The sequence below is a fragment of the Myxocyprinus asiaticus genome, chromosome 7 (assembly GCF_019703515.2).
Source record: "Myxocyprinus asiaticus isolate MX2 ecotype Aquarium Trade chromosome 7, UBuf_Myxa_2, whole genome shotgun sequence".
Taxonomy (NCBI): domain Eukaryota; kingdom Metazoa; phylum Chordata; class Actinopteri; order Cypriniformes; family Catostomidae; genus Myxocyprinus; species Myxocyprinus asiaticus.
This window is the reverse complement of record NC_059350.1, coordinates 30,501,177-30,525,000: the sequence shown is the minus strand read 5'-3', so window position 1 is coordinate 30,525,000 and position 23,824 is coordinate 30,501,177. Positions and strand designations below refer to the sequence as shown.

The following is a 23,824-nucleotide window of genomic DNA, read 5'->3' as shown; positions in this document are numbered from 1 at the left end:
TCTTACATGAACAGGATCACCATTGAAGATCTAACAGGATGAATGGTCCCCTGTCTCGCCACCAAAGGGCTTACTGAATGCAAGTAATTTGGTCAACTAAATCGGCTGTTAATAAGTCTGAATATTGATTGTCATTTTTATTTATTGTATGTGGACTAATAATTTAATAAGTAATTTAGCAATAATTTAATTTATTCTATAGCACAGATATCCATTTACAATTATTTTTATTTGGCCTAACATTAACAAACATTATTACAATATTTAATGCTTAAAAGATGCCGAAAAGAAACTGGAGCGCAGCTCATATCCACCATTGAAATCTGCTACTTGCTTACTTTGTGACATCACGGTAATTTAATATTTTAATCGACATTAATAATCACAATTACAATATCAAGGGCAATAAACGTCAATTATTATTTTTGCTATAATCGTGTAGCCCTAATAGAAAGTGTTTATAACAAAAAAAGCCCAGTTCTAAACAGGATTTTCAAATTGCAGCTTTAAAGCAGTGACTCAGATTTTCAGATTAAAGCTTTTAAAGATAGGATGGCCTATAGTTTTTCTGCAGAGACAATGAGAAGAGGTGAAAGATCATGCTGTGTTCTGTGTACATTATTTATGAATATTGCTTTTCACTCTGTCAGCTCCCTGCTTTCAAATCGATCCAGTGTGATCCAAATTCTCATAGTGTGGATTTCACTGAGAGTGAGAAAGAGACAAAGAGAGACACAGAGACCTTCAGATTACTCTATAAACAAGTGAGATGGGATGGATGAAATACATGCAAGTGACAGTGGTAAAAGGAGGGATTGTAAAGACTATAAAACAGAGGAGCAGTACATTAACGTATGACTAGATTTTTACAATTTCTAACAAAAATGTGAGCAAACAAACACCTTATAAACAATTTATATATAGCTAATAGCTATATTTAATCATTTCAAGAAGTCCAGGTGGAAGGCGGCAACGGCTCAGAAAAATTACACCACTGTTTTAACAACAACACCCATTGTTCCAGGTGAGTCTTATCAATTTCCTGTAATCAGGAATGTGACACACTCATGACATAATTTCCAAACAAAAGCAGTAACCTATGTGCAAAGACAACTGTGCGTGAAAGTTATGTTGGGTGATTTCACATTCACAGACAACCACTTCAAATGACCTTAGACAGGTGTAGCAAGTGTGCTGAATGTAGATGAAAAAGTGTTTAATAAAATAGATATGCAAGGTCAATTTAAGAGAGAGACATTGTTTTAAAAAAAACTAACTAGAATGGTTTTAATAAATCTCAAGTTACGATGTGGATTGAACATAACATATCAGAATAAAAGCTGTATGGGAACCAGAGAAACTGACATATCAAAATGCTTGTGTGCTGCAGAGAACATTTATAATATTTGCAAATGAGCAAAAACACTGTGCAAAAAACAAAAACAGCAGCACAACTTTAAAGATTGCTGCAGGTAAATGTCTCTATGGACAAAATGAGCATCGAGCCCAATGGTTTCCAACCTGTGCCATTGAATGGGTGGCTTCAGTCTAAGAGTCAGCTGGTATACTGGCAGGCATTGAAGCACACCTGTTGGTGCTAACATCAAAACGAGTGGTTTGTGTTAACTCAACAGCAAGAGTGAGCCAAGAGCAGAGGGGGGGATGATTACATGCCATTTATTAGACTGATTGTGCCGATATGCTGCAGTGTGAATCTAAGTTATCTGAACACCTGCACACTCAGACACAAGCACACGCTTGTATGGAAGATTCATGACCTGACACTCCCAACAGCGTCACACCAAAATCATGTGCAAAATCAAATTTGTATGCAAAACACAACATAAAAGTAGAGATTTCAAAAATAATTCTGCTAATCTGTTATCGGTTCTTCAATTTCAGGTCTACTTATAAGAGATGGCATTTGGTGGGTCTCTAAAGACATGCACCCAATATCAGGAACAGGAAACAATGCATTGCATGCATAAATTACTTACATTTTTATTCAGCACAAACCTGTCTATATAAGGTCTCACAGCTGAAAATGCATATCAAAGCCCATATCTGGGCTTTATGGCAGAGTGGCCAGACAGAAGCCTCTCCTTAGTACAAGACATATTAAAAAAAGCACCTAAAGGACTCTCAGACTGAGAGAAACAAGATTCTCTGGTCTGATGAAACGAAGATTGAACTGTTTGGCTTCAATTCCAAACGTCATGTCTGGTGGAAACCAGGCGTCACTCATCACCTGCACAATACCATCCTAACGATGAAGCACGGTGGAGGTAGCATCATGCACAGAGATATCCTTAATGAAAACCTGGTCCAGAGCGCTCAGGACCTTGGACTGGTCCGAAGGTTCACCTTCCAACAGGACAATGACCCTAAGCACACAGCCAAGACAACGCAAGAGTGGCTTAGGGACATCTCTGTGAATGTCCTTGAGTGGCCCAGCCAGAGCCCAGACTTGAACCCAATCAAACATCTCTGGAGAGACCTGAAAATGGCGCTCCAATGACGGTCCCCATCCAACCTAACAGAGCTTGAGAGGATCTGCAGAAAAGAATGGCAGAAAATCCCCAAATCCAGGTGTGCAAACCATGTCGCATCATATCCAAAAAGACTTGAGGCTGTAATCGCTGCCAAAGGTGCTTCAACAAAGTACTGAGTTACGGGTCTGAATACTTATGACAATGTGATATTTCAGTTTTTTACTTTTTAATACATTTGCAAAGTTATCAAAATTCAGGTTTTTGCTTTGTCATTATGGGGTATGGAGCATAGATTGATGTGAAAAAAATAATAAAGCATTTTAGCATAAGGCTGCAACATAACAAAATGTGAAAAAAATGAAGGGGTCTGAATACTTTGAATACACTGTACACAGCCCAAAACAAAAAGTTCAGATCACAAAACAACTTGGCATGATTATGATATAATTAGATCTATTATTGTTATTCATAATGAATATGTTTTTGTTGTTGAGGTCCCATATTATTAGAGATGCACTGATATGGAATTTCTAGGCGGATATTGATAACCGATAATTCACATCTCATTGTGGCCGATATCGATACCGAAACCCAACAATTTTTTTCATTTTTTATTACGGTTTAATTTTTAATCTTTTAACCTAGAACTGCTAGCTAAATAATTAACTCTTAACTGCTGCAATTTAAGGTTTGCCAGATGAACCAGAAATGTACCCATATTACAGATGTAAGCTGATTTGAATGAGAAATAAATGACAAAACACTTGCATAAATTATATGGTGCCCATTTATGAGTATTTTCGGTAATCCTGATGAATCGCTAACAGAGAGAGAATAATGAACTTCTAACAGATTTAATCCATTAAAACCAAAATGAGGCTGTGGAGTCAGGGGTGTGGTCAAGCGTTCGTCCGGAGAGAGGGAAAGCAGTAAGGGTACACACACCTGAGCACTATAATGTCTAACACCTCTGATTGCAGTAAGCACCGGGGAGAGCGATGGAAAAAGGGACCACGCCAGAGATGAGAGAAAGAGAGGGCTACCCATCTGAAAGAGACTGTGTTGCGTTTAGCTAAAGTGTGTACTGCTGAAAAGCCCTTTGAGTTGTTTATTAAGTTATACCTTTGAGTTCAATCCCAAGTTTCCTGTGTCCTCTTTTCCCTCCCTGACTTGAATGTAACAGAGGTGATAAATTAACAGCATATGACGAAAATTAAACAGCAAAACACACAATACTAATCCTAATCTCTGTATACATGGTATAATATTATATAATAGCATCCAGACTGTGAGAACAGCGGTGATTTGTGTGTTATGTTTTTGATTTTAATTGTGAACATGCGCGTCTCATTCACAGACACTTATAACGGTGCTCATCTGTGAATGTTCCATTGTATAACTAATGAACTATGATTAAAATCATAATGGGAATAGGTAAAAACATCAGACAGATCGAATAGTCATGAGTTATAATTTTAGAAATGTCTCAACTCATAAAAAACAACAAGCACATTAGTTTCACTCACAAACTAGCATCTTTAGCCACCTCACGTTGCTCCAAGAGGATTATTTCAAGATCTTTCCACTGTGTTACATTGTGTTGGGGCTTGTTTTAATAGCGATCCTTTCCTTTAAGTAACAATATGTTATTTTCTATATTCTGTTTGTTTCATGAAGTAATATGCAAAAATTATTGCCCTCAAGTAACTTACCTACATGTTTTTGACACAGTTTTGTTTATTGTCTCATGAAACAAACAGAAAATGAGAAATGGCATATCGTTACTTACAGCAGATGATCCTGATTAAAACAAGCTCCAAAACAATGTAACAAGGTGCACAGATGTTGAAATAATCCTCACAGAGCAATAGGAGTTTGGCTTGCAACACAGGCCTGGCTCTCACGGTCAGACGCACACTGTAGCTTGAGAGCCCGAGTACTTGTCTTAAGGAAAGAAACTACAGGCAGTCGAAGATTCTCAGCCGCAAGCAAATAAACCATAACAAATTATCGGCAAAGATACTGGCAGTAATTCCACTATTGCTGCGATAATAATATTTGGATTTTCCCAGTTACCTATAATACACTGGCTGCCGATATATTGTTCATCTATGTTTATTCGTTTATTAGTGTCAAAAAGGAGAAAAAAGTTATTCAAAATTGGATCTGTGAAAAAATAAGTCGTAATAAAGTAATATCAGTCAATACCTCTACATTTAAATCTCTACAAGCAAGCCTTTCTCAACTGTGAAAATTATTTATTACTTTGTGCTGGCCTAATGGGTTAAATTTCACTGAAGTTTAAAGGTTCTTTTAAAGTTGAGCCAGCTTTTCCAATCCAGGCATGGGGAACAATACTGATTACAATACTAATTGCATGCCCTCCATTAAAAAGCAGCGATACCGCTAAACACAATGTTTGATATTCTCCTCCCCTCATTAAGTTCAGTACAGGTGGGCATTTCATTAAGTGTCCGCTGCTCTCTCACCTAATGCACACTGCCAATTAACAAAGATAAAATTTAAATGGGTTTAGAGTCATTATTCGCTTGATCAAGTTCTAAGCGTAACAGACCAGAACACTGTTTCAGCATATCTGATGCCAGGTAAACAAGCCAGGACTAACACAATGAGAGAGCAAAATGGGGTTGGGGTAGGCCTGTTCAGAACTATTATGCATTAACCGAAACTAAATATTTTAAGAGTTTACATATTAAACTGTATTTCCTTAAGTTTTGATAACATGAAAATTGGAAAAGCTATAATCCTAAATATAGATAGAGGGAGAGGTTGACAGTAATGTGAGATGAAAACATGGATGCTATATTAAAGACAAAATTACATTCCAGTAAGTGTATAAATGTAATCAATGGGAAATTTAACTTTAATCTTACATTTCTTAAAAAAGTATATAGTTTATTAAAAACAAAAGCTGTTTGAATCCATCCATTATCACTAGAAATATTTTAAGCTCTACTGTTCTCCTTCTTCATTAAGAAAATGTGCCTGTATGTATCTGCATGTACTGCCCTCTAATGGAACTCTGAACCAAGCACTGTGAAACCACAGAAACGATGCCCTCCACTGGCACTCAAGAGTGAAATCAAAGCAGGGCAGGGTGGGCCTACTGCTGTTTGTGGATTGTATTCCATTTTCAAACAACACTTCTGAAACATGAATGAGAATATGACCAGAGTAAGACTGCACATTTTTTAGTGGACTGGAGTGAGAGAAATAGACAAAGAGGGCTGTGCCTGAAAACCTAGTGAGCTATACAGCATTTTTGGACATGAAACACACCTAAGGTGCCCTAAAATTCAAGTCACACTTCTGATGTAAGGTGGAATGCAGACTATTGTTGTACTGACCATCAGTAAAAGAGAAGTGGAATAGCCACGTAATGAAGAATGAAGTTTGTGTCTGAGTGTTTCATCCTGAAACACATCCATCTATGCTATGTGGTAGAATGAACAAAAAAAAATGCAGAACATTAATTAGGTGTATACAGAACTAAGTTACAGTCAAATTACTGCATATTACATCACATTAGAGAGCAGACTTGCACTCACACACCCCTTTCCTCTATTGTAAAGACATCAAGTGATCAGCTCAGAAGACTTGTCTGCTAGGCCAAGTTGAGAACAAAAGGACTTGGACATGTTGATCAAAGTCAGTGCTTGCAAACAGATCCAAAACTATGACACTTGTGATCCCATCTATGACACTTATGGTGGCACTGACCCACAAATGGATGCACTGGAATGCCACAAAAAGACTTGTCTTTCTGAACTGGTGTCTATCCAATTCAGTCATTTGGTCATCAGGGCCTATAACCAGCAGGTTAAGGCCATCAAATTAAAGATATGTATACTAAATGATTGCTTACGTCAAAGTAAAACATTTAAAAAAGGTAAAGCAAAGTTAATAAACTAATTTTTTTGCTTATGAAGGTTCTCTATCTATTGGCTTGGTTCTTCAAAATGGGCCTCTGTGTGTACAGTAGTTTTAAGGTTTGAAAGGAGTGTATCAAAACGCCTTTTCTCACTAGAGGGTGTATAAAAACGGACAGGCTGCAGCACTGGAGCACAGTGGAGCCGTGCAGACTAAATGGCTGCCGTCAGTGGCCTCTCCTGTGAACCATGAAAGAAAAGCTTGAATTATTAAAGAGGAATGAATAGAAGAGTGAATGAAAGGGAAACATTAAGATGGTTTAGGTAATGTATTTATAGGTATTGATAAGCATGATTGAATGGAACACCAAATGCAGTGAACATAACTTGTATGGCAGAAAAATACAGCCTTGATTTGCAACATTCTGACATAGCAAACACGTCCCATGCCAGCAATCCACATGGTGGCATTTTCTTCCTTGAAGTGGATTTGCATCAACATATGATTCATTGCTTCCAACACATTTTACCTGGACAAGAGTAGTGGTCAACCAATATATCGCAGTGGACGATAAATCGGTCAATATTAGGCATTTTTTAAATTATCCGCTTCGGCCGATAAATTTTCCCGTTTGGCCAATTCGTTTTGCAATTTGCGACAGTGCTGAAAATCACTCATTTACATTTGAAGGAGCCGTCTGAGGCATGTAAATGACCATTCACAGTTCGTTTTATTACATCAATAGTAGACAGTAACAGTCTCATTAAACAGTACCGCTGGCTCAGGAGAAGCGCACAAGCTCTTGATGATTCCCTTTGTCTCCTCAACAGTTCACTATAACTTTTAACTGTCTTGTCTTATGACAAAGGCAAACACTACTAAATTATATCAGAAACAGTCAACAAATACGCAAATTTTAATAACAAACATTAACCTTAAATTTAATTTACAAACCTTACAAAACGTACATGAATCCAACAATTTTTCCAGTGAAGTGCATACTCCTGTGGAGCTCTGAAATATGCATTATATCAACCTGGATAAAAACTTTGTCCCTCTGACAAATTCTGGAAGCGGTCTGTTGCTGCCGCTGAATCCGCACGAGAAAGCAACTTTAAAGTCAAAGGGCTTATATATGTAAGTGCGCTATGTAAATGGCCGCTATGTCATAACTAATAATAATAAAATCGAAATTGCATATTAAAATTAGGGCTGCTCGAATATGGCAAAAATCATAAATCACGATTATTTTGGTCAATATTGAGATCATGATTATTTAACATGATTACTCATTGACTTTGGAAACATCATGCATTTATTGGATTTCCTTGAACTTGAAATGTAAACTGCACTGAGTAGGGGAGGAAGCTATTGTCATATGATAATTATTTTAGGTTACGTATGGTATTCAAATAAAGGAAAGCCTCCATCGCCATCATTTACATCAGACATATCGAATAGTCATGAGTTATAACGTTTGAAATTTCTCAACTCAAAACAACAAGCACATTAGTTTCACTCACAAACTAGCATCTTAAGCCACCTCACGTTGCTCCAAGAGGCGTGCTCACACTTCTATGGAATGAGATATATTTTCATCATGTTACTGAAGCAAGATCTACCATACAAAATAAAGGCTATACATTATCACAATACCAAAATTTCAGTAGTCGTTAGTGAAATCTGATGATTCTCAATACCAGCTTCAAAACCTCAACAAATAATAACACTAACTAAAATGTTACTTATGGAAGAATGGTTTCAAGTGCCTAAGCACTGCTTTTTTTTTTTTTTTTAACAGTTTTAACCAATACATTTTACCCTGTATTTCAAAATTACAGGACAATTGTATTAAAGTTACAAGAATAAACCTGTTTATCGAAATGTCACGTGATTTAACAAAAAATCTGTATAAATGGAATACATTAAATATCAGTTTTTTTTTTACAGCTTTTAAATGACAATTTTAACAAAACTAACCGTAAAAATAAAGTATTCTTTATTGAAAAAAGTTACAATTTTCTATAGTTTTACAAATAATTGCTTTTGTTATGGCGATATATCACTGTCAAATACATAAAAATACTGTTAATAATACATTTAAAAATGTATACTTGCAATAAAATATATGACTAAAGAAATATTTTGTCATTTTGCATAACTGAACCACTACTTTACATAAACTGAAAAAAACAGGTATTGACTATCCTATGAGACAGTTAAGTCAAAATCTGATACAATTTAGTTTTCACTTTATCACAACATTTGAATTAAAGAATTTATTGTTAAATAAGTGCATTTCATGTTATAAAAACCTGTGTAAAACCATAGAGTTAAATGAAAAAAATAACTGTTTTACGCTTCCTTACATTTATATGATATGTAAATCAAGCATAAATTACCCATCACTACATTTCCCTATCACTATCATTCTAAAATACAACGTATAACACCAATTAAAAAGGATATGGCCTGAATGAACAAAATGAACTTACTGTGTACTGAAAGAATCAATTAACATTTTTATGTGATGTGCAAAGCAAAGCAAGTACATTAAAAACATTAAAATATTGAAATGGAACAGACACCTTTATTGTCGTGCATATTAATTTGGACATAATATCTACTTATTTATTGCACCATATGCGACAAAATCGGTTTGCATGTATTTAAGGTTCACATGCATGTAGTTTCTAATTAGAGGACTTTTATACTTCTGTTCAAACACATGCTTATGCTTGGATGCTGTCTCTGAGCGTGCACTTTTCCTCCATCAAGATGTTCGCTGCTGTCCAAGTGGATTCAAAAGTCATTTCAAGTTCAATCATAACATCTGTTATTATTTTTGTATTATGGGAACTACACAAATATTAAATTTAGATGTATCTAGATAAATATTCCAAACAGTACTTAATGTTGGAAGGAGACATACAGCAAGTTAGGTAACTAAAGTAACCTCTTAGTTTAATTTCAGTTTAATGATGATATTTTAGGATATGCAGAATACAAAATGAACAGCAACAGTTATCTAAAGAGTGTTTTGTCTGTCTACAGGATATTTATTTTAAATGATGCAGCACGTGCTTAACTTAAGCAGCTCCTCGGTGTATCGACAGAGGTACAATTTTGACATTTTACTAGCATTTTAACTTTGAGGAATTTTTGTGTAGTGGAGTTAGCCTGTGATTCTTTAGTTTAAAAAATATATATATTTTTTTTTTTAAGGTTACTGTTGTGTAATTTAACTGATAGACTTATATGCTATTCATTGTTCTCCCCATTCTAAAGAATTTTGAGAGCTCAAATGACTTGTTTGGACTAGTTTCCTGCCCTAGTTTGAACAAGGTGGATGTACTTAGCTGTTTGCATGGTACAAATTTCCGAAGTAACAAGTAAGTGTGTTTACTGTAAAATAGCCAAATTTCTTTATTTGATCTAAATGGGCAACATAAACTGTTGTGTACATGCACAAGTTTGATCATTTAGAGGGATGTCTTTCAATCCATTGTGAATGTAACTAGCCTTTCTTATCTCTGTTTCAGGTGTTTGCCGAGTAGCACTTCACAAACCAGAATCTACCAAACACACGTACGCAGAACTTGATCAGCACAGTCTTTGCTGATGACTTTATATCTCGTCAGAAGGCACTGGAGTCGGAAAAGACTTCTGATGAACTTACTGAGATTTCTCTTGATTCTTAAAGGTATTAATGGTCTTAGTTGTTTAATATTGTTCTGTGGTTCAACAGACCTTGATTTTACACAGAATAATTTGAGACTGTCCCAAACTTAAAGGGACAGTTCATTCCAAAATAAAACCTCTCTCATTTACTGACCCTCATGTCATCGCAGATGTGTGACTTTTCTCCTGTACACAAGATTTTTAAAAGAATATCTTAGCTCTGTCGGTCCATACAATGCAAGTGAAAGGATACCAAAATGTTAAAACTCCAAAAAGTCCATAAAAGCAGCATAAAAGTAATCCATAAGACTCCAGTGGTTTAATCCATGTCTTCAGAAGTGATATGATGGGTGTGGGTGAGAAACAGATCAATATTTAAGTCTATAATATTTTAAAAAAAATTTTTAACTATCGCTTCAGAAGATATATTTAACCTCTGGAGTCGTATAGATTAGTTCACCCAAAAATGAAAATTCTCTCATAATTTTATCACCCTCATGCCATCCCAGATGTGCATGACTTTCTTTGTTGCAGAACATTTCAGCTCTGTTGGTCCATTCAATTCAAGCGAATGATAGTTGACAAAAGTAATCCATTCGACTCGAGTGGATTAATCGTCGTCTTCTGAGGTGATCCAGTTGGTTTTGGGTGAGAACAGACCAAAATAAAACCCCTTTTTTACTGTACATCTTGCCATTGCAATCTCTAAGCACAATCATGATTTCAAGCTTGATTACACTTCCTGGTGCTTAATGCATTTGTACAGTGCTAGATGGCGCTATATGAAGATTTATAGTGAAAAAGTCATTATATTTTGGTCTATTCTCACCTACAATAAAACCTACTGGATCACTTCAAAAGATATAGATTTAAATACAGGAGTCGTATGGATTACCTTTTATGTTGCCTTTATGTGCTTTTTGGAGTTTAGGTTTTGGTCCCCCATTCACTTGCATTGAATTAACCTACAGAGTTGAGATATTCTCCTAAAAATCTTTGTTTGTGTTCAGTAGAAGAAAGTCACACACATCTGGGATGGCATGAGAGTAAATGAGAGAATTTTCATTTTTGGGTGAACTATCCCTTTAATGGTGAGTGTACTGAAAAGTTGTATTAACATGTCATGTTAGAATGTTTATAAGACCAGACAGAATCTGTGCGCGCAGAAAACTCAGCAGAATTTAGAGGTCTACACAGGCCTTAAAATTAATCCCAACCCGTACCCGAGACTGTGTGGCCCAACCCTACCCGGCCAATACCATCAGATTTTAAGCCCGAACCAGACCCGAAATCGCTTAATATCTCATTTCTTCTCCTAGCAAGTACTGTTGCAATAAGCTATATTTTAAGTAAGCATATAGGCAACATCTGTAACAGTACTGAAACAGTAAACATACAGTTTTAACAAGGCATGGCAGCCCCTTAGTACACTAGAGCAGAAGGAGAAAAAAAACAGTGCCTTATCGTTTATGTGCTGAAACTTCACCTGGTGCAGAACAATGTGAAATAATATGAAACAATGCAACAGTCACCTCTATGCAGCCTGTACTTGTTCAGATTGTTTAATCTTTGTGACAACTGTGCTAAAAACAACCTATACGCAACGCAAAGAATAAAACAGAGCGCCGGTGTCTCAACATGCGTTTTTGAAAATCTGAAGTTCTTTTTAACTTGACATGTTTAAAATGTGCCGGTCCTGTGCGAGACGCTGAAGAAAAAGCGAGACATTGTGCAAATGTCAAAGACATTCGTCCAGCATGTGTTTAAACAATGGGAAAATAGAACAGATGCGCGCAAAAACACATTCGGTGTGAAAGGCCCTTAACTCATCCATTCACACGTCTGTGAGCGAGAGTGCATGCGCAAAACAAGTTCAGTAAGTCAGTTTATTTTTTCATTAATTACAAACCCAAACCCCTACCTGATAAACTGGTCGGGTTGCAGACCTCTAGCAGACTTGCAACACTTCTCATTTCTTAAATGTTCTACAAATTCCCCATCACTTGCATGTTTTTTGTGAAATAGTTTGGCTAATGGTGTGATGCTTTTAGCAACCTAAAGAGTAAGGTACTCTCAGGTTCATTTTACCATGTTTAAATCCCATCCACAAAATTCTACAGATTTTCCCCAAAAATTTGCTTGGAAAAAGCTAAATGTCTACAGATTCCATCTGGGCCTAAGCTTTCCTATCTTCAGACTATTGTGAAGGTTACAAAAGATATTAATTTGGGTTGGGAACTGAAGGATTTTAGATAATTAACAATGTTTAGGGTGAATAACACATTCAACATGTTCAACATTTAACACTAGATTAAAAATGTACTTTCAGGATCAACAGTGTCCACACAAGTCGAACCACTGTGCTTCATGTACTTCATGTGCTGCTGAGAGAAGACGCCTCAAGATTCTTCAAAACATGTGGGGTAAATTACTTTATTCACACATTTCTAAATCATTTAGCCATTTTTTAAACTTAAAGGAATACCTCACCCAAAGATGAAAATTCTTTCATTACTTACTTACCCTCATACCATCCCAGATGTGTATGACTTTCATCTGCAGATCACAATCAAATATTTATAAGAGTATTTTAGCTCTGTTAGGCCATACAATGCAAGTGAATGGGTGTCAGAACATTGAAGCTCCAAAAAGCAGTTAAAAACAGCATAAGTAATCCATATGACTCCAGTTGTTAAATCCATGTCTTCTGAAATGATATAATTAGTGTAGGTGAGAAACCGATCAATATTTAAGTTCTTTATTACTATAAATCTCCACTTTCACGTTTACATCTGAAAGCCCGTTTAGTTTCACTTTCACATCTGAATGTGAAAGTGGAGATTTGTAATAAAAATGGACTTAAATATTGATCTGTTGATCTGCTTATTGTATCTGAAGATATGATTTAACCACTAGAGTTATGGATTACTTTTATTCTGCCTTTTTGTGCTTTATGGAGATTCAAAGTTTTGGTCACATTCACTTGCCTGGTATGGACCTATAGAGCTGAGATATATTTCTAAAATCTTCATTTATGTTCTGCAGAAGAAAGTCAGTCATAAACATCTGGGATGGCATGAGGGTGAGTAAATGAGAGAATTTATATTTTTGGGCGAACTATCCTTTTAAAGAAGATGATTTATAAAAAAAATAAAAAATAAAAACAAACAAAACAACAAAAAAACAAAAGCAAAGCTTTTGTCTTCCATGGAAGAAATAAAGTCATACAGGTCTGGAGTAAATAATGACATAATTTTTGTGTGAACTATTCTTTTATGTAGGTGTGTTTTATGAAACAGTTTTTAATAAATTGTTCTTTAATTTTGCCACTTTTTTCTATTTCTGCATTTCAGGGCTGAAGATTCAGAAGAACCAAATGTTGGATATTCACCAGTTGCCCTGTTAACAGTGGTCAGAGAAATCTGAAAAGTATGCTGTAATTCATTACAATCTGGTCAGAAATGTCATTGTTCTTCAAAGTGAAGTCATCACACACCTGCCCAGGCTTTTCAGATTTCTTTTACATTTGAACTGATTTATGAATTGGATCTGAGTTACCCAAAAGAGTTTTAGAGACGGCTTTATAAGGTTTTAACGTTGACAGATGTGCAACACTAATGCAGCTGTAGACAATTTATTCAGTTACCGTCAAAAATGTATTTATTTATTTTTTTCAGTGTTGTGCCTCATGTTTGGTCAATAATTGTACCTTGTCTTTTTATATTAAATACGTTTACTACATGCAGTTTGCTTATTTATTTATTTTATGTTTAAGTTGCAAATTTTCACATTTTGTAAGGCAGTTGCAAAACATTTTTAAGTAATACTACTAGCACAAATCACCTAAAATTATATAGTTTAATAATTAAGTTAACATGGCTTAAAAAGTTAATACAAAGCATATTCATGATTTCAAAAATAAATATTTTAAGTTTTATAAATATATTAAATTTGCAGAAATTTTAATTTTGAGTTGTGGTTAATTAAAATAAACATTAGTAATTGCATATTTTGACTGGACCAAAATCATTTCTTTTAATTTATAGTTTCTGAGAAAAACAAGATATGCATACTTGAGACTTAAGTTTTGATACTTGTAAAAGTAAAGGCAATCAGTTGCCTCACATTTTTTTAAGTTAGCAGAACTTATATGGGTTTACAGTGTTTTTAAACACTCCAAAAACTGGCCCCATTTACTTCTATTGTAAGTGCCTCACTTAAAGAAAAGGAAGGATGAGTCAAAAAAGTTTTGTGGTAATCAACACTGACACAAATGCTTTCCACTGAGTTTAACTTGTATTGAACCTGTATTCCCTTAAGCTTTGAATGTGTTATGTACAACAGACTTCAGAACTTTATAGTGATATCTTGTTTAAGAGGCAACACTGCATAAGATAAGCATTTTTTCTTACTGTACTGGCAGATTTTCTTAATCTGTTTATAATCAAAACAAGTGAAAAAAAATCAGTGCTGAAGAAGTAATCCAAAGTAGTTTTATTATGTTACTGACTTTAAATAATCTAATGGAATACGTTACAAATTACATTTTACAGCATGTATTCTGTAATCTGTAGTGGAATACATTTTAAAAGTAACCCTCACAACCCTGTCCACAACACCGGGTTTTTGTGGATTGAAGAATAAATGAGAGCATTTTAATGCATTAACATTCCTTCTTTCTTTTATGTTTTAACAATTTCTTTATGTATATGGGATGACTAAACAGAAACCAAGAGAAGCTTCTATCTACTATCTTAAACACAAGAATGTTTTTTGGTTTTTGTTTTTTTACAGCTTTTTATTTTAACAAATTTGTGTGAAATTGAGTAAATATTATGCTAAATAAGTTAATTTAATTTTTAGCAATTTTATGTAAATGTAAGTTACCATGTGTGTGTAATCATATACACTATATGGCCAAATGTTTGTGGACACCCCCTTCTAATTAAAAAATTTGGTTACCCCATTAAATCCAGTAAAGAAAAATCTTAATGTTTCTTTATGTAATGCCTTGGTCTTTTGTGTGCTTTCAAATTTGTGGCAACTGTTTGGGGATAGCCCTTTTCTGTTCCAGCGTGACAACGCCCCTGTGAACAAAGTGAGGTCCATAAAGAAATGGTTTACTGTGTCTGGCGTGGAAGAAATTGACTGGCCTGCACAAAGCCCAGAGCTGAACCCCACTGATCACATTTAGGGTGAACTGGAACAGCAGCTGTAAGTCAGGCCCCATCGATCAACATCAGTTCCTGACCTCACTGATAGCCTTGTGTCTGAATGAGAGCAAATCCCTGCAGCCATGTTACTACATACAGTATAGTGGAAAGACTCCCCAAAAGAGTGGAAGCTGTTATTACAGCAAAGGGGGAAATTGATGCCTAAGGTTTTGAAATCAAATGTTCATCAAGCACATATGGTGTCAACAAACTTTTGGCTATTTAGTGTGTGTGTATATATATATATATATACACACACACACACACACACACACATACACACTGTATATCAGCCTTCCTGCTCTCTACATATTACAGATTAATTAAAAAACCCATATTGTTCGATCACTCAACAAGAGAGGGATATGGTAAAGACAACATGAAACACCATTTCATCCATAATATGAATTTACGAGTGAAACAGAATCTTAAAGGAAATAATGAATGTCAGGACTTTTGTTCTATGGGGATTTGACTGACTTTGGGGATGTTACACTATGATATTTATTGGTTGATGCTACATCCCCAACTAGAGAAGACACGTTGCTTCAGAGATGGAAAACGTTTATACATTTATGAAAGATTATGGAAACGAATGGTCAATATTGATTTAATGTTGTTTACGAACAGGATTAGTCCCACACTAGTGGCCCTATTTTAAGAGCGCAAGCATTATGCGCAAAGCAAAGCCTTAAGTCATAAGCGCAAAGTCAATGGGCATGGCCATGAAATTTTGGTATTTTCGTACAAGCATGCAATGTCAGGCATATTTCTATTACAGTGACACGCTCCTTTTATACGCACGGAAAATGTGATTCTCGTCAGAACTTGGATGTATGTGCCGTTAAATTAAGTAATTATTATTAATCATTTTCATCTACTGACACACAAATCATTGCTGTATTAACAGTGATTATAACGGCACGCACTTAACTTCTACCGGTCGATTTTGAAAATTACATTCATTTATTGAAATACAAAAAAATTAAACCAAAAATATTTCTAAATTCAAATTACACTTCAAATGAAATGAAAATATAATAAAAATTACAAAGTGGTAAAATATTTTTATTTAAATTCAAACATTTTACTCTCACCAACTTGTTTCACCAGCCCCTTTTGCAGTGACTTACAAATCACTCTACGACAACTGGTAGAAAAATTACTAGTCAAATTTAAATCATAAATACAATTGTAAATATACAAGAATAATAATACATATAAACATAAAAATAATAATAATAATAATAATAATAATAATAATAATATAAAAAATAAACCATAACACAAATCTCAATTTTTTGTTTCAACAAACGGCTTCAACAGCAATTGAAGGGACATCATTTTATGTTCTGTACTTTCAGAATTTGGACATTAACTTTATTACCACCTGCTGGTGAAATCTCCAAACTGCAAATGCAGGAAATGAATTTGGACTTTGCGCTGAGTTAAGAGGTGGTACTGAAACTGGCAAAGCAAAGACCAAATTCTTAGGAAAATAGCAAACTGCGCTTTGCGCCACTTCGTTTACATACAATACACCCACAGTTTGTGAGCATACACCCACAGTACCATAAACAGTCCCACTCATGCCCAGTTGCACTTTGCGCTGGCATGAAAATTGCACACAATAAGACGTTGAGCACGGTCATAGCGCATTGCGCTTTGCACACTCACAAAAATAGAGCCCTAGGTCTTACTTAGCAGTGCAATCTGTGCAATCCCTCAGAGACTCTATACCCTTTAGTCCATTTGCCCTGCCTGCAGATAAAAAATAAATAAATAAAAGAAAACTTAAAACCATATTGTGTGGCACACACTGTGATCAGAGCTTATGCATTATTCATCACAGATATAACATTTCATATTAGAAGACCGTCTGCCTCTCTCTACCCCTGTCGTTTCTCTTATGGTTTCTCTCTCTCTCAGCTCAACATGCCATTTCAAAGCAAGATATTATAAACAGACCAGCGGTCTCTAGCAGTGCAGCTCTTTAAAAATTCATCAATGAAAGACTCACCCTATCCGCACCATATCAGTTTACCTGTAATTTACAAAAGCGTGAACAGACATACATTATTAACCATCTGCAAGACTGTCCAAGCACACAACTCCCCCAAGTGCATGCAGAGATGCAAAGACAAACACATACACCCATGAAAAGCTGTCTGTCTCTCAAAATTCCCACTCCAACGTATTAGGGCAGCTTCAAACACACACAGTAAGGCTTTTGACCACCATAGAGGAGAGGTGTGTAAGTCAACTTTTTTGCTTCAACTGCAAGGACAATGGGTGGCTGGGTGGGTGTCCCCAACTTTCTTTTCTTTCTCACCTCATACTATCTTTCATCCTGTGAATGGCACGACCACCACATCTGGGAGCAGACAATAAATGGGGGCAACTGCTCTGAATGGCTTGCTGTACTTCAACAAAAGCATAAGTGTGTTTTTAGTGAGTTATGTTACAGTATCTAATGCATTAAGGATGCACGATTGTAGTTCACATGACGCCATGCGAGAGACAGACGTGTGAATGACGAGCTCTGCGAACTTTACTAGTTTTTTTTATAATTTTCACGTTGTGATCCGGTGAGATTCGATACACCCAATTACATACTTGCTCTTTGAGGTAAATATGGCAAAGAAGTCAAAATCCTCAGACTCTGGAGACATTAAAAGACACTTATGTGTTCAAGCTGAGGCCTCTGACGGGACTGCGAGACGGGGACTCGATTTGGACGGCACGTCGGGAGAAGATATTCAGCGTCAGTTGTCCAACATTTCGGTGATGCTGACGAAGGTTCTTGCTGACTTGGATCTCGTTGTAATACATCGATCGATTACGGCGATGGAAACAAAATTCTCTGAGTTGTTTACAAGAGTGACAGAAGTTGAAAAACGAATCGATTATCTCAAGTTATCGGAAAGGGAATTAACCGCTAATCCGCCCGCATCCAAAACAGATTTGGAATGAATTTCGGAAAAACTGGAATATTTCGAAAATATGAGCCGAAGGAATAACATACGAATTGTTGGAATTCCTTAGCATGAAGAGGGCAGAGATATGGTGAAATTCTTGGACGAGTTTTTCCCGAGACTGCTCGACATAACAGGCCATAAACTGGAAATCGAGCAAGCTCACAGAGTGCCTGCTCGCAGAACTGCTGAGGGAGATAGGCCTCAATGCATTCTGGCCAAATTTCTGAAATCATCCGATAAAGGATCTCGTGTTGCGCCAGGCGAGGAGCAAAGGGAAGCTTTCTTGGAAGAACCGTAATATTTTCTTGTTCCCGGACTTTGCGAATTCCACAAGAGAGAAACGCGATCGGTTCAAGGAATGCAAGAAACTCTTACATCAGAAAAAGATCTCGTTTGCTCTGATGTTCCCAGCCAAACTGAGAATAGAAACGAAGAATGGTCGCAAAATATTTACTTGTCCAAAAAAGGCACTCTCCTTTATAAATACATTGGAGTAAGCCATTTGATGTTTCTTATATTAGTGGACTGACTCGCAGTTTAGGGACTGTATTATCTGAGGAAGCTGGGTGCCATTTTTGTTTCTTTTTGTGCTGACTCCGCCTAGCGGCTGGATCGAGAATGGACACTTTGGATGACCACAAAATATCTATATGCTCACATAAAGGACGTCTTTTATAAAGTTGACGGGCTGAGTAAGTTATGGTGTTTTTTTTTTTTTCGCGCGGCCTCCGAGTTAGTTTGGCTCTTGAGGAACCGGGCTGCCGGTTTTGTTTTTCACGCTGGCTCTGCTTAACGGCTGGAGCTTGTTTTGTGGAATTACACTACTTTGGAACAGTTGTGGTTAATTATGTTTGTTCTTTGTGCTTATGCCTCCTAGTAGAATGATTACCTCATCTGCTGCACTCATAACAGCCAGTTCACTGAACAATTGTTTGTCTGTCCGAGGAAACTGAACGGTTTTATATCAGCTGGAGTTTATTTTGAGGAAGAACACACCTTCAAGACAGTTCTGTGAATGAATCTACATGTTTTTTCTGTTATTCTGCCTGTTGGCTGGGGTATGTTTTACAAAGTATTTTCTGTTATTGTAAATTTGCCTCACAAAATTTGTGCAGAAGCACTGGACTCAAGCAATCCGATGGCAAAGTTGTCGCGGGGGCTCTCGTAGGCGTACATGGACTCTTTGAGTTTAGAGGGATTGTCGCCGGTTGGCGCTGTCTTGCGCGGGGTTAATGCGCACGTTTTTCTTTTTTCTGTTTGTTTTGTTCCGGGGGAAGTTCGGGGTTTGATTGTTGCATTAATGGGGAATGTGGTCTGTATAATTTTATTTTTGACACTCGTTTTTTTTATTTTTTTTTATTATATCAATATGTCAAATGTTAATGTGAATGGGTTATCTCTCTCCACACGCAATGTAAATGGGTTGGGACACCCCATAAAAAGGAAGGAAGGTTATTTCTGTTCTTAAGCGCAAGAAATATGATATAGTGTTTCTTCAAGAAACGCATCTTTCCCCGCAAGAAGCTGAAAAATTTGGGAAGATATGGGGTGGACATGTTTTCTTTAGTGCTGGCTCAAGTAAGAGCAGGGGAGTCATTATATTGATTAATAAACATCTACAATTCAAATGTCTCAAACAGATTAAAGATAAATTAGGAAGAGTCATTGTTGTCTCAAAGCACGAGGACTTGTGGAGTTGGAAGGAAATATTAAAAGTGCCGAGGCAGAGCTGAAGCGCCATATGTTATCTGATGACCTCAGAATTGACCCGATTGAAATACAGGTATAATACTATTCTGTCGCAGAAAGTGCAGTTTTGGTTGTTCAGGGCAAGACATACTTTGAGTCAGCGGACAAAGCAGGGAAGCTTTTTGCTAGATATATTAAGCAGAGAGAGTCTTTTTCTACTATTCCCTCAGTGAAATCTGCTGGTGGTGAAATTTTTACCTCAGCTATTGATATTAATAATGCTTTTAAAGAATTCTATCTTGATCTCTATAGTTCCACGTCTTCGTCTGCTGATGAGGATATTAGGAACTTTGTGGAACCATTAGAACTCCCTAAACTGACGAATGAGCAAAAAAACTCGCTTGATTCTGAGATGACCTTGGAGGAACTTGACGAGGTAATCAAGTCCCTACCTACTGGTAAGGCTCCGGGGCCAGATGGTTTTGCCGCTGAATTCTTTAGATCTTATGCTACAGAACTGGCTCCACTTTTGTTAGAAGTTTATACTGAATCATTAAAGAATGGAAAGCTTCCACCAACCATGACACAAGCCCGGATCAGTCTGATTCTTAAAAAGGACAAAGATCCAAGCGAGTGTAAAAGTTACCGTCCATTTTCCCTGATCCAGCTTGATGTAAAAATTCTGGTTAAAATTTTGGCTAACCGATTAAGTTATGACATCTCTTATACATATAGATCAGGTGGGATTTATTCAGGGCCGCAGCTCTTCTGACAACATTAGGTGTCTCATCAATTTCATGTGGTCAGTGGCGAATGATCAGACTCCGGTCGCTGCCATCTCACTTGACGCTGAAAAGGCGTTTGATATGGTAGAATGGGATTATCTTTTTAAGATTTTGGAAATGTATGGGTTCGGGAGTACGTTTATTGGTTGGATTAAGTTACTTTATAGACACCCTGTAGCAGTGGTACAAACAAATGGATTAATTTCAGATTATTTTACTCTGGATAGGGGCACCCGTCAGGGTTGCCCTCTTTCCCCATTATTGTTCTGTCTTGCCCTGGAACCATTAGCAGCAGCGATAAGAAAAGATGATGATTTTCCAGGGGTGATGGCGGGAGGTGTGGCGCATAAGCTTCTGCTTTACGCAGATGATATTTTATTATTCCTCTCCGAACCCACTAGATCTATGCCTTGCCTCCACAGAATTATTAATTTCTTTTCCAAGTTCTCAGGATACAAAGTCAATTGGTCTAAATCCGAAGCTTTGGCTTTGACAGCATACTGTCCAGTAACGGCCTTCCAGCCAGGTGCCTTCCAGTGGCCCAAACAGGGCATTAAGTATTTGGGCATTTTATTCCCAACAAATTTGTCTGATTTAGTCAGAGTTAATTTTGACCCTTTAATAAAACGGTTTAAGCGATGCAGACAGGTGGGCTTCATTACATTTATCGATGATTGGGAAGGTTAATGTTATTAAAATAAACTGTATTCCAAAATTTAACTACTTGCTACAGTCTCTCCCTGTAGATGTCCCCCTCTCTTATTTCAAGCAATTTGTTAGCATAGCGAAGTCTTTCATTTGGAGTGGTAAGCGCCCCAGACTACATTTCAATAAATTACATAGGCCGATTGCCAAAGGTGGGCTAGGCCTACCCAAGATTTTGTTTTATTATTATGCATTCGTTCTCAGACATTTGGCTCATTGGTCGCTTCCACCTGAAAGAGCCCCTCCCTGGTTCTGCATTGAACAAGAACTCCTTGCCCCTATTTTGCCATTGCACAACCTTTCCATCAAACTAAGTTTAATCACACCCCATTATTTCACGTTTACACTCAGTATGGACAAAAGTGTCCAGAGTGTTTAATTCAGATATTTATCTAAATGTTGCCTTGAGCCTATGGCTAAACCCCAAACTATGCATTAATAAGTCCCCTCTTTGTTGGTCAGAGTGGATTGCGATGGGGGTTAATTCACTTGGTGATCTTTACAAGAGCGGTGTGATGAGATCCTTTGAAAATCTGGTTCAATATTTTGGGATCCCCAGATCTCAGTTTTTTAGGTATCTTCAGTTACGCCATTTGCTCTGTACTATTTTTGGGAGTAGCATACACCCCCCTAAAGCAGCAGATACTCTGGGAGTGGTGATTTCTGCTTTTGGAAAGGGCCATGAGGCATCAATGTATTACTCCTTATTAATTCAGAGTCTGGGGGACGGAGTCTCAACCACTCTCAAGAGATTATGGGACAAAGATTTAAACCTGGAACTGGGAGGAGAGAGAATGGGCTAGGATTTTAAAAAACATAAAAACTGCATCGAGAGATGCAAGGGTGCGCCTTATACAATTCAAGATTTTACATAGGTTCTATTGGACCCCCTCTAAATTGCATAGGCTTGGTCTTAAAGACACACCCACCTGCTGGCGATGCCAATCAGAGGAAGGAGACATGGCCCATGTTTTTTGGTGGTGCGCTGAAATTCAGGAATTTTGGTTGAAGGTACAGAGTGTTCTGTGTGACGTGTTGGGCATTCGGATTTCGTTTTGCCCCAGACTCTGTGTTTTGGGTGATGGGGCGGTCGTCGACGTAGGTGATAAATACATAACCAATTGGATCTTCACTAGTGCGATGATAGGCAGGCAGATTGTTTTAAGGGGTTGGAAGTCAGTGGGAGCACCCTCAATTCGGGAGTGGTGCGAAGAGATGGGAAGGGTGGCAGCCTTCAAAGAAGTATCATGTAGAAGGCTGGGGATATGGAATTCTTTTATTGGGAAATGGGGTAGATATTTGAAGTTTTTGGGGGGGCTCTCACAGTGGGTCTGTGGAGAGAGATATAGTTTAGAGTTGTATGTTTATTACAGGTGTATGTGTAGGTATATGTGTGTGTGTGTGTGTGTGTGTGTATATGTTTATGTAGGTATGTGTATATATACATACACATATATACACACATATATACATATACATACACATATATATATATATATATATATATATACACACACACACACACATATATATACACATACATATATATATATATATATATATGTGTATGTGTATGTGTGTGTATATATGTGTATGTATATATTTATTTATTATTTTATTCTCTGTAAATGTGTGTACTTATGTAAGACCACTGAGATGTTCGTTTGGGATGGGGTTCTTGATCAGGGAGGGGAAGTAGTGGGTGTTAATGTCGAATCACTGTTTTGTTTTTCTTTGTTTTGAAAATTAATAAAATGTTAAATCACAAAGGATGCACAATTGTTTAAAAAAAGTTTTTTTTTTTTTTTACACACTTAATCCTTTATAAACTTCCAACAGTGAACAATATAAAAAGAACCCTGATTTTTTTTGCAGTCAAATTGCACATTAACTTTAAAGTGGATTAAGAACTATTTTTGGTCCATTTTAATAATGGGGTATCAATGCACTTTATTGACACAGTTTTTTGGAACCCAATCCACTTCAATATTTTTTAATTGCAGTGTTATATTGAACCATTATTATTATAAATTAGTAAAATGTTTGTTGTAATTTATTCACTTCGATGTGGCATTGAAAGCTGTTCCAGTTAAATTTGAGCCTTTATTTTGATGGGAAACTGAAGGAAGACTTTTAAATTTTCATGTGTAGGTGACATTAGCTTTTCAATATTTTTATTACAAATCTGGAGAAATGCGGTCATTGACTCCTGGCAAAAACCTCAAGCATTTCACTTTCACAATACAAGCAGACTAAAAGCGAACCAAACTCAAGATGCCACTTGAATTTGTGTCAGTGTTTACATATTGCAAACCACTTAAAGACTCGTAAAACTTACAAAGTGTATCTCATGCCTGATGTGCCCTTGGTGTATGTGTAGAATATTCAAG

General features: G+C 36.6%; 1 protein-coding gene and 1 long non-coding RNA gene across 3 annotated transcripts in view; one reads left to right on the top strand and one right to left on the bottom strand.

Annotated features, from left to right (window-relative positions):
• LOC127443691 (F-box/WD repeat-containing protein 7) overlaps nt 1-23,824 on the bottom strand; it is a 252,595-nt gene that overhangs the window by 173,361 nt on the left and 55,410 nt on the right. The gene's annotated exons all lie outside the window — the stretch shown is intronic.
• On the top strand, nt 9,714-13,794 carry LOC127443752 (uncharacterized). Its single transcript, XR_007897692.1, has 4 exons — nt 9,714-9,775; nt 9,926-10,086; nt 12,394-12,487; nt 13,418-13,794. It is a non-coding gene; the product is annotated as an uncharacterized LOC127443752 (long non-coding RNA).